We start from the raw sequence: 11,348 nt of genomic DNA, 5'->3' as shown, positions 1-11,348 counted from the left end.
CTCCCACAAGTTGAAAGCCCATTGTTGGCATGGGAGGATCCGGCGGATGAGCATGACCTGGACTACATTGACGAGTTTGAGCTTCTTGTTCACCATGTTTTGAATACATGTTTGGACTCCGGTCAGCTCTCCCGAACTACCCCAGGACAGGCCCTTCTCTTGCCAGGAGGTGAGCCGCGTGGGGATGCCAAATCGGAAATCAGGGGCCGTTGCCCATTTGGGGTCACGCGGCTCGGTGATGTAGAACCACCCCAATTGCCACCCCTTTATGGTCTCCCCGAAGGAGCCCTCGAGCCATGTGACATTAGGCATCTTGCCCACCATGGCGCCTCCGTACTCCGCCTGGCGGCCGCTCACTACCTTCGGCTTGACATTGAAAGTCTTCAGCCATAAGCTGAAGTGGGGCTTGATGCGGAGGAAGGCCTCGCACACGACGATAAACGCCGAGATGTTGAGGATGAAGTTTGGGGCCAGATCGTGGAAATCCAGGCCGTAGTAGAACATGAGCCCCCGGACGAATGGGTGGAGAGGGAATCCCAGTCCGCGGAGGAAATGGGTAAGGAACACTACCCTCTCATGGGGCCTGGGGGTGGGGATGAGCTGCCCCTCTTCTGGGAGCCGGTGCGCGATGTCGTTGGGCAGGTATCCGACTCTCCTCAGCTTCTTGATGTGTCCCTCCGTGACGAAGGAGACCATCCACCTGCCTCCCGCTCCGGACATGGTTGGAGAAGGTCGAGGTGGGAAATGCGAACTTGGGCGCCGGAGCTCGAGTGTGCGAAAATGGATGAGCAAAGGAGGAAGAAGGCGTGGATGAAAAGGTAAATCCTTATCCCTTTATATGGGCGGACGAAACTATGCGTCCCCACTAGCCTGGTAAAACTCGCTTATCCCCCAAGCGCCGTAATCGATGGCGCGGTTGGGTTACCCACACCCATATTGATGAGAATCCCATCATAAGGGGACACGATCTCTGCTTTGACAAGACGTGTCAAAAAACTGCCTCGCGTTATGTGCGGCGCTAGTTAAAGGAAACGGTTCGAATAATCACCGGGCCGTGACATAATGTCGTGTTGCCAAAACAAGTCAGCAAATTGGATTTGTGGAAATATTATTCTCTCGATGGTGGTATGTGGAACTTATTTTGCAGGGTCAGACAATATCCTTGTATTCAAATTCTTCCGTGGTGTATTCGGAGGAGGAACCCGCCTTGCAATGTCTAAGATAATACTGCGCGCCGGACTCATCGTCATTGAAAGCCTAGTTCAGGGGCTACTGAGGGAGTCCTGGATTAGGGGGTCTCCGGACAGCCGGACTATATCCATTGGCCGGACTGTTAGACTATGAAGATACAGGATTGAAGACTTTGTCTCGTGTCCGGATGGGACTCTACTTGGCGTGGAAGGCAAGCTAGGCAATACGGATATGTGTATCTCCTCCTTTGTAACCGACCTTGTGTAACCCTAACCCTCTCCGGTGTCTGTATAAACCGGATGGTTTTAGTCCGTAGGACAACATAAAATCATACCATAGGCTAGCTTCTAGGGTTTAGCCTCTCTGATCTCGTGGTAGATCTACTATTGTACTACCCATATCATCTATCTATCTATCTATACTTTTACCTTTTCTATACTAATTTCAGACTCCCATGAAATTACCACGTTAATTAGAAATTAAGAGCCGTTTTATCCGGTGGGACCAAATTATAACGGTGGTGATTAATCCATGCAATCCTGAGCCAATTCCCACAGTAATAAAAAAATTACACAAATCATCCACGGCATCAAATTAGCCCGTCTTCCTCCTCTGCCTCAAAATTCCTACGCCGCCTCTCCATGCCCTACAGCCTCTCGTCCCAGATCTCAACGTTCCATCCCTGCTACAATCCAATCTATGTGTGTTCTTTTTATTTGGAAAAGGTTGCATCGCAAGAGCATCCGAGAGGTGGAGAAGGGGAGCAAGGGGTGAAGGTGGTTCGATCGGGGCTGCTGGTGCTGCGGTACCATGGCAGGGGTTGGGGAGGCGCCATTGGGCAGCCGGAGAAGCTCGAGAAGCTCCATGGTGCGAGGGCCGCGGTGGGGCGAGCAGATGGGCAGCCGGCGAGGCGCACGGGAGGCAGCAATGCCTTGGACGGCTGCAGAGGAGATAGGCCATGAGGGAGGAGGAGCTGAGGCAGAACAACAGTGTGCCATGGAGCCGCGGCATGCTGCCTTGGTGGAAGTCGGCCGCTGCAGTGGTTGGGCCTGCCCTTCTCCACCTTGGCTGTAAAGTCTCACCAAGAAAAAGAATTGGTACTGTACATTTTTTCACATCACAGCTCTTACCAGATTATGAATTATAGGATGTGAAGGAGAACCAGCCAGCTGAGATAATCTGCATGACATCTGATGCCAACTTGCAGCGCTGTGTAAATATAGAAATCAACCACTCTCAGCCAAATTTGTTTGATGTTTATATAAACTTTATATGGAAAGGATTTGGAGATTGCATGTTTTTCTTTGAATATGTGCCAACTCTCAGATTATCTGCATTTTGACAAACAATTCTTTTATCCAGGATTAAGAATCATATCTTATAGAGTGTACAATATTTTCTTGGTAGATTTGTAAGATTTAAGTATTGCTGGTTGTGCAAAAAAATAGCTTCATGTATGTATTATGGAGTTACACATGTTTCTGTGTCTGGTTTCTTTGTTGTATTGGGAACAGATCTAGATAGATGATATTTTTAATACAAAACATCCATATTAGTTTTTTTGCATCTGTGTAACCATGGAATCCATAATATCATTGTTTGTTTTTAATAACATGTGTGATCCTTCCTTTGCAGTTACAATGTCCAGATATCATAGTTGCCTCTTATAGAAAATATGCTAAAGAATTTTTAGATACACTTTCAGAGTGCCCTCACAGTGAATTTCATGCTTATTGTAGTGGGTTTTGCATAATGATAAATCTGCTCTAAAAATAGTTGATTTATGTTGTCCCATTATGCGCAGCATAATATTTACGCATGCCTCTAGAGCTACACTTATAGAAAATATGCTAAATAATTTTTAGATACACTTCTAGAGTGCCATCACAGTGAATTTCATGCTTATTGTAGTGGGTTTTGCATAATGATAAATCTGCTCTAAAAATAGTTTATTTATGTTGTCCCATTATGCGCAGCATAATATTTACGCATGCCTCTAGAGCTACTTCATCGAACAGTAATCTGCGGTCTTCACTAGCATAGAACAAGAAATTCTCTAATGAAGCTTACACAATAGCATAACATTGTATGCAGATGAAAAGTTTGATTTAAAATGGCTTTAGCCACTGCCAATTCCAATATGGTCACTTAAGTTGCTTCTGGCGTTGAAAGTTTGACATGAGTCCTAACTTCTACAGGTAAGGAATTGATTTGCCTCTTGATAGGTTTCTATCTCTTTGGGTTTATCTTTCCGTTGCAACAAAATTGCATTATTATTTTCTGCAAATCAAAGTTGAAATCCGTGGTTTCTCTATGCTGGTAAAAAATAAAGCAGTGTTATTGATATTCCCCATCTCTTTTCGTAATGCAATGTGCATATTATCTTCACTAATTTAAGCAATTTCAGTAAGACTCCTCTATCTTCAAACCAGTCCATGGTTTTCCTCGGCGTGACAAACTATAATTGGATCAGTGTTTCAAAAGACATGGCATGGGCTTGAAGGATACCGTGGAGTCGGAGGGCTTGGCAAGGGGAGGTTCCCAGGGCTATGAACTAGCAATTAATTTGTATTTTCTTTATTATTATATTTTTCGTTTGTCCTAAATTCCACTCCCTCAGATCCATATTAATTGGTTGTACTGAGTCGGAATGGTGATACACTTATCCGACGGTACATGGTACTTCTTTATAAACAAGGTACAAACTGTAAGAAAGCTCATAGAAAATTTTAAACTTATTAGTTAGTGATATCGTAATACCTGACAAAGAGGTTGCTGAGCTCAGCCATGGGTGGCACTACTCAGTATCTATTTTTCAGTAGTGAAGCTACCACTATTTTTTGTTTTTAGTTTGAAAACTCCAAATTCCCTAGAACATATTTTATTTATTATCATATTTTTTGTTTGTGCTAAATACTGCTCCCTCCGATCCAACATAAGTGTCGTAGTTTTAGTACTTGATTCATGTTTCTTGCTTTCCACTGTTTGTAATATGAAGCAAACACCTGACGTGTTTATGTTGCTTGAATATTTCAGACCGAGATAAAAGTAAAATCAAGTGTGGTTCACAGTACTTTTGGATGGTTGCAGCTAAAATGATAGCTTGACTGTGTAGACTACTTCAAGAATTTCTGACCGCCCAATGTTGTTTATAAACAATAGAGACTCAGTGGCCTATACACAACTCTTTCAGGTTGTTCCCGCAAAAAAAACTCTTTTCAGGTTGTTCAACCTCGCCTAATCTAATAGAATCTTTTTGAATTATGTTTTGGCCAAAATTACTATATAGGAGTATGGTTTATCTTTGCCTCTTTCATACACATTCCTTCTGCATGAGAATTGAGGAGGTCAAATATTGACATAAATCTGAATGGTGAGATGCTACTTCTTTACAAACAGGGTACAAATGGTAAGAAAGCTCTTACAAAGTGTTAAACTTATTAGTCTGTGATAACTTAATACCTGACAAAGAGGTTGCTGAGCTCAGTCTTAAAAATAGAAAGAGCTATGGGTGGTACTGCCCAGTCTCTATTTTGTTTTCAGTAGTGGACTACCACTATTTTTTTGTTTTCAGTGTGGAAACTCTAATTTTTTCCCCAACACATATTTTCTTTATTATTATAATTTTATTTTGTCCTAAATACTACTTGATTCATATTTCTTGCTTTCCATTGTTTGTAATATGAACCAAAATCATCACGTGTTTATGTTGCTTGAATATTTCAGACTGGGTAAGAAGCAACTACATGCCGTTCATAGCAATTCTAGATGGTCACAGCTAAAATGATAGCTTGGCTATGTAGACTACTTCAAGAATCTCTCTGACCGCCACTGTTGTTTATAAACTACAGAGGCTCACTGCCCTATACACAACTCTTTCAGGTTGTTCAGCCTCGCCTAATCTAATAGAATCTTTTTATATAATGTTTTGGCCAGAATTACTATATAGGAGTATGATTACAGAGGCTCAGTGTCCTATACACAACTCCTTCAGGTTGTTCCCGCAAAAAAAACTCTTTTCAGGTTGTTGAACCTCGCCTAATCTAATAGAATCTTTTTGAATTATGTTTTGGCCAAAATTACTATATAGGAGTATGATTTATCTTTGCCTCTTTCGTACACATTCCTTCTGCATGAGAATTCAGGAGGTCAAATACTGACATAAATCGGAATGGTGACATGCTACTTCTTTACAAGTAGGGTACAAACGGTAAGAAAGCTCTTAGAAATTGTTAAACTTATTAGCCCGTGATAACTTAATACCTGACAAAGAGGTTGCTGAGCTCAGTCTTAAAAATAGAAAGAGTTAGGGTGGTACTGCCCAGTCTCTATTTTGTTTTCAGTAGTGAAGCTACCACTATTTGTTGTTTTAAGTGTGGAAACTCTATTTTTTCCCCAACACATATTTTCTTTATTATTATATTTTTATTTTGTCCCAAATACTACTTGATTCATATTTCTTGCTTTCCATTGTTTGTAATATGAACCAAAATCGTCACGTGTTTATGTTGCTTGAATATTTCAGACCGGGTTAGAAGCAAAACTACATGCTGTTCATAGTAATTCTAGATGGTCACAGCTAAAATGATAGCTTGGCTGTGTAGAGTACTTCAAGAATCTCACTGACCGCCACTGTTGTTTATAAACTACAGAGGCTCACTGCCCTATACACATCTCTTTCAGGTTGTTGAGCCTCGCCTAATCTAATAGAATCTTTTTATATAATGTTTTGGCCAGAATTACTATATAGGAGTATGATTTATCTTTGTATCTTTCTTACGCATTCCTTCTGCATGAGAATTGAAAAGGTGAAACATGGGACTTCTTTACAAACAGGGTACAAACTGCGAGAAAGCTCTTAGAAATTGGTAAACTTATTAGTCCGTGATATTATAATACCTGACAAAGAGGTTGCTGAGCTCAGTCTTAAAAATGGAAAGAGCCATGGGTGGTACTGCCCAGTCTCTGTTTCGTGTTTAGTAGTGAAGCTACCACTACTATTTTATGTTTTCAGTGTCAAAACTCCAATTTTTTCAAATTGTTAGCCAGATCCTTGAACTATTTTGACGAACCTTTAGTATCTATTTTGTACGCTCATGCAGATTTTCGCTGGGTACAGTTGCATCACTATATACGCTGGGTACAGTTGCATCACAATATGGTTACCTGTTGATAATGCTACTACAGAAAATATGTGAACGCCATCCGAGGACAGAGAAGAGGCGCTACGGACTAGGGATTACATGCTGGCTACCACCGAGGCACCGAATGGAAATATGAGACATGGATTGACACGGACACAAGGTATTACAAATTCTATACTCCCATATAATATTGAAAAGGATGAGTTAGCCTTTCCTTCATGAGCTTATTTTCTTTATGGTTCATGTACAGAGAAAGAAGAAACAAAAATAAACATTATAGACCAGATGATGAGAACAATGGTTTCACTCAGTGCTGCATGCTTAGCTGATGGAACATACTCCTGTTACATAGCAGGCTAAGTGATGTTCTAGAGTACACATGGAAAGTGACTTGATGGAAGTCAACAACATGGTAACAGGGTGATTGGATTTTGTGTTCTTTTGCAAAGTTCATTTATATGATCATTTCAAATCAGTTAGCAATGACATTCAACGTGGAAAGGAAGGAGAAAAACTTATGATTTCCAAGTATATATGATTTCCATGCTTTGCGTTACTTTTTTTTGGCTTTAATGGGTCCTATGAGTGTGCATTGGGAAAAACTATTTCAATCTTAGTGGCAACAAGTTCCAACATGTATAAGTATTATGTGCTAATAACGCACAAAAGTCCTCAAGTATATCATCCATCATGTCACTAACTTCCTGTCCATGGCATGCCCATGCTGCTGCATGTTGTTAGAACATTTAACTCCTTCCATGACTACCTTAACTCCTGAAGCTATGGCCTTCTCTGTTGCCAGTTTTGTAGAGTATGATCTTTTTCGTGAGTGAGGCGTTTTGGCTCTGAGGAGCATCTGCACCTGTGCTGGAAAAAAATCAAAATAAATACTAGAAAAATTCAAAAAAATCCAATTTTTTGGCATGGTAGATAATTTGGTGAGTGATGTCCGGTCCATATTTCAAATCATTTGGACATTTGAGTAGCTTTCGGCAAAAATGATAAATTTGGGTTTTGTTAAATAGTGTACTGTTCATATACTGTTCTGGCCCAATTTGTCTTTTTTCTAAGAGCTACTCAAATGTCCAAATGCTCTAAAATTTGGAGCGCACCTCACGCACAAAATTATCTACCATGCACAAAAAAATTGGATTTTTTTTGAATTTTATTGATTTTTTATGAATTATTTCTTGACCGGGTGCAGATGAGCCCGAGCTTAGAATTGGATATTTGCTTTTTCGCCCTTTTATGAAGTTGGCTATTTTATCCTTGAGCTTAGTTTTATTTGGGAGGGAGAGGGGAAGAAAGGTTGATGACCCACCATCCAACAGCTAACCCTATCAAACTTGGAAATGATAATATTAAGCATTCTGGTGCAAGTTAGAAGTACGATAAACCAACAACATCGTTTATTAATTTGCCTACTTGAATACTAAACATGATTAGTTAATTGTAACCAGGCATGATGATTCACAAATTTATATATGGGCAAAATATGTTAGCTTCTAGATGTATTGGTATAATTGTTTTCTACATAACATCTGTTAGATATAATCTTCACATTGTATATATACACGTACTTCAAAAGTACAAAATAAAGGAATTTCCATAGTAGTTTAGTCAGGGAAAGAACAAGAACTAATTAAACAATATATTACTCCCTTCGTCTAGATTTTTTAATGCTAGATATATCAATTTGAGCGACAACTAATTCGGGACGAGTATTAGGAAAGAGGGACCCAAGACCGAACACTATGATAGTGTACAAAATGGAAGACCCATGTGCTACAAAATGACATGTCCGCAACAATTATGCAGTAATACCAAATAGATTCTAACAACACAATTGTCATAGACAAAGCAAGAAACTTCGATGAATAATGCTTACAGAATGATTCTTCTATGCAATATGCTGAAGATAGGCCATGCTTCTACAACTATATCAAAATAACTAACATTCTGACGTGACAGGTAGCAATCACAAAAAGTCACAACTCAATTGGCAGAGAGGAAGCGCTAACATTGGTGAGTAATGATTAAAAAAATAATTAGAAGACAAGAAAAAGAATTAGATTACAAAAAGAATTAGAAGACAATATAAATGGTTAGAAGACAGTGGAGAGATAAGATAGGAAAAACTTAGTTACACAACAAACATATATCGTCCAATGAAGTATCTATTGAAGGAAATGTGCCCTAAAGAATCTAGGAGTATAATTCCGTACTTCCAAGGAATATTTATGAAGTATTTCTACATTTTATACTACATTTGCAATTTAATAAATGTCACAAAGACCTAATCGATCCATTTTAAAATTTTCTAGCCCATGCGAATGCACGGGTTGACGACTAGTCAATATTAATCAAGCAGGACGTAGGGTTTTACCTCCATTAAGAGGGCCCGAACCTGGGTAAAACATCGTGGCCCCTGCCTCCTGTTACCATCCGCCTTAGACGCACAGTTCGGGACCCCCTACCCGAGATCCGCTGGTTTTGACACCGACAGCGGCCGACTAGCGGAGCTGGAGCAACAGGTGCAGGCTGAGAAGGACGAACTTGACGCCAAGACGAAGGTTCTGTCCGAGGATCGTGCGGCCTTCGCGCTTCTCGAGAAGAGGTCTCGCGGGGCTCTGAAGTCACTCTATGAGAAGGGCTTGGAGAAGCCGCTGGCCACTGACCAGGATGGCCCCGCCCAGTTGCTTCCCTACTTGGTCGAGGCGCTTGAGGAAGTCGTGCGCGGCATCGGCCCCATGACAGAGGAAGAGGCTCGCGTCCTTTATTCAGCCGCGCTGATGCGCGTCTTTAGCAACCTCCATCTTCGCGATCCTGCCACCCGCCTTGACGAGCTGCTGGAGCCTGTGGCTGATGAACACTGCGGAGCCACCGCCGCCGCAGCCATGAAAGGTCGGGTGGAAGCCCTGCTGAAGAAGTTCGACGCCTTCGCCCCCGCGCCTTCCGCCGGTGGTGCAGGTGAAGGCGACGCCACCCAGGAGGGGGCGCCTCTTGCGGGTGCCGGTGGTATCCAAGGATGACTGGCTTGCGGCTCCTTTCCTGCTGAAACTCCTACAGCATATAGCGTGCCTCGTGGAGGTGTTTAAAATTGTGTTTGATATTAGGAGAACAATATGTCTTGTAATATTTTCTTTGAGATTTTGCGGTTTTCTTCCTATTTGCTTTACGTTCTATGTTGGTAGTGCCCGGCCACGCGCATACCTCAGCCACCGTTGGGTCGTCCGGAGACCAGGACGAGCCCAAGGAGTGAGGGGCTACGTGACCAGTTAGGCTCCCGAGTCGCGATGATCATGAGTCCCCCTTGACGCGCAAACAACTTATAGGAAGGAGGCGCGGTGATAGATCTAGTGTTCTACGTCAGCAGGGCCCAGCCCCGCACATACCTCAACCACCGTTGGGCCGACCGGAGACCAGGACAGAACCAAGGAGTGAGGGCTACGTGGCCAGTTAGGCTCCTGAGTCACGATGCTCAGGAGTCCCCCTTGACATGCAAACAACCTTCACACCTTTGCCCTTGCCGAGGCTCGGCTCGGGAGGGGGCGCGACGACCAGTTCCGGGGGACCTGGTTGGGAGGTGTACGCTCGGGCGTGACCCGAGTGCAGCCCCCTCGCGCGGCTCTCCCGAGGGGAGGCGTTGCGATGAGGCCAGACATCGGGCCCGGAGGCTCCCTGAGGTTGATACGAACGTGAGGCCGCCCTCAGTTGTTTATCACCAGGATGGACCATGGCGCTTCCGCACTTGCACGGGCATAGCCGCTCCTCAGTAGTGTCGACGGCCAGCATGGAGCATGGTGCTTCCACTGGTACGTGGGAGGGGACTCCCTACCGCGGAGAGCCCCCGGGGCGTGTACAGCCCCGCCCTGACACGTGGCTTGCACGGCAGGGCTAGACGAGGTGTGTCTAGGCACTCATGAGCCAGCGCGGGACTCACGAGGCCCTACCTCGAGGCGGGTTGCCCCTGGTCTTGGTTCTTGTTCACTGTGTTGGTCCTGCGAGGTGGTCAGACAACCTGCACCAAACGAATCTCCTGGGGTTATCATGTGAAAAAGCCAAGCACCAACGGCCCCAGGAGGTGACGTGAACGGGGCCGGCCCTCTAGACAGAGCTCAGCATTGGATTTATCGATGTTGCGGGGACGGTGAGGGAGTCCTGGATTAGGGGGTCTCCGGACAGCCAGACTATACCCTTTGGCCGAACTGTTGGACTATGAAGATACAAGATTGAAGACTTCGTCACGTGTCCGGATGGGACTCTCCTTGGCGTGGAAGGCAAGCTAGGCATTACGAATATGTAGATCTCCTCCCTTGTAACCGACCTTGTGTAACCCTAACCCCCTCCGGTGTCTATATAAACCGGAGGGTTTAGTCCGTAGGACAACATACTATCATACAATAGGCTAGCTTCTAGGGTTAGCCTCTACGATCTCGTGGTAGATCAACTCTTGTAATACTCATATCATCAAGAACAATCAAGCAAGACGTAGGGTATTACCTCCATCAAGAGGGCCCAAACCTGGGTAAACATCTTGTCCCCTGCCTCCTGTTACCATCCGCCTTAGACGCACAGTTCGGGACCCCCTACCCGAGATCCGCCGGTTTTGACACCGACATTGGTGCTTTCATTGAGAGTTCCACTGTGTCGTCACCATAAGGCTTGATGGCTCCTTCAATCATCGGTAGCGATGCGGTCCAGGGTGAGATTTTCCTCCTCGGACAGATCCTTGTATTCGGCGGTTTCGCACTGCGGGCCAATTTGCATGGCCATCTGGAGTAGATCGAGAACTACACCCCTGGCCATCAGGTCAGATTCGGAAACTTGAACTACACCACCCACATCCACGGAGACTTGATCTTCGACGGATTCGAGCCTGTGTCAGGTGCACCGCACAGTCACGACGAGCATGACATAACTCTACCGTCGGACAATATTCGGGAGATCGCATCTGCAACTACTCTGGTCGTCAATCCGGAGCAAATCGCGCCATCTGAGAGCGGAGGGATA

The 11,348-nt window shown here is 44.0% G+C and overlaps 1 long non-coding RNA gene across 15 annotated transcripts; it reads left to right on the top strand.

The window, feature by feature from the left end:
* Window positions 1-1,750: 1,750 nt before the first annotated feature.
* Window positions 1,751-6,877, top strand: LOC123046465 (uncharacterized). 15 transcript variants are annotated; one of them, XR_006422364.1, is made up of 4 exons: window positions 1,752-2,261; window positions 2,339-2,404; window positions 3,286-6,495; window positions 6,586-6,877. It is a non-coding gene; the product is annotated as an uncharacterized lncRNA (long non-coding RNA). The 15 variants fall into 15 exon arrangements; XR_006422365.1 differs by lacking the exon at window positions 2,339-2,404 and having other exon boundaries at window positions 1,752-2,288; window positions 3,286-3,389; window positions 3,624-6,495; XR_006422356.1 differs by lacking the exon at window positions 2,339-2,404 and having other exon boundaries at window positions 1,752-2,288; window positions 3,286-3,389; window positions 3,599-6,495.
* The last annotated feature ends 4,471 nt before the right edge of the window (window positions 6,878-11,348 follow it).

This window comes from Triticum aestivum, chromosome 1A, assembly GCF_018294505.1.
Source record: "Triticum aestivum cultivar Chinese Spring chromosome 1A, IWGSC CS RefSeq v2.1, whole genome shotgun sequence".
In the NCBI taxonomy this organism is placed as follows: Eukaryota; Viridiplantae; Streptophyta; class Magnoliopsida; order Poales; family Poaceae; genus Triticum; species Triticum aestivum.
The sequence above is the reverse complement of the archived record's forward strand: the minus strand, read 5'-3'. Positions and strand labels throughout refer to the sequence as shown.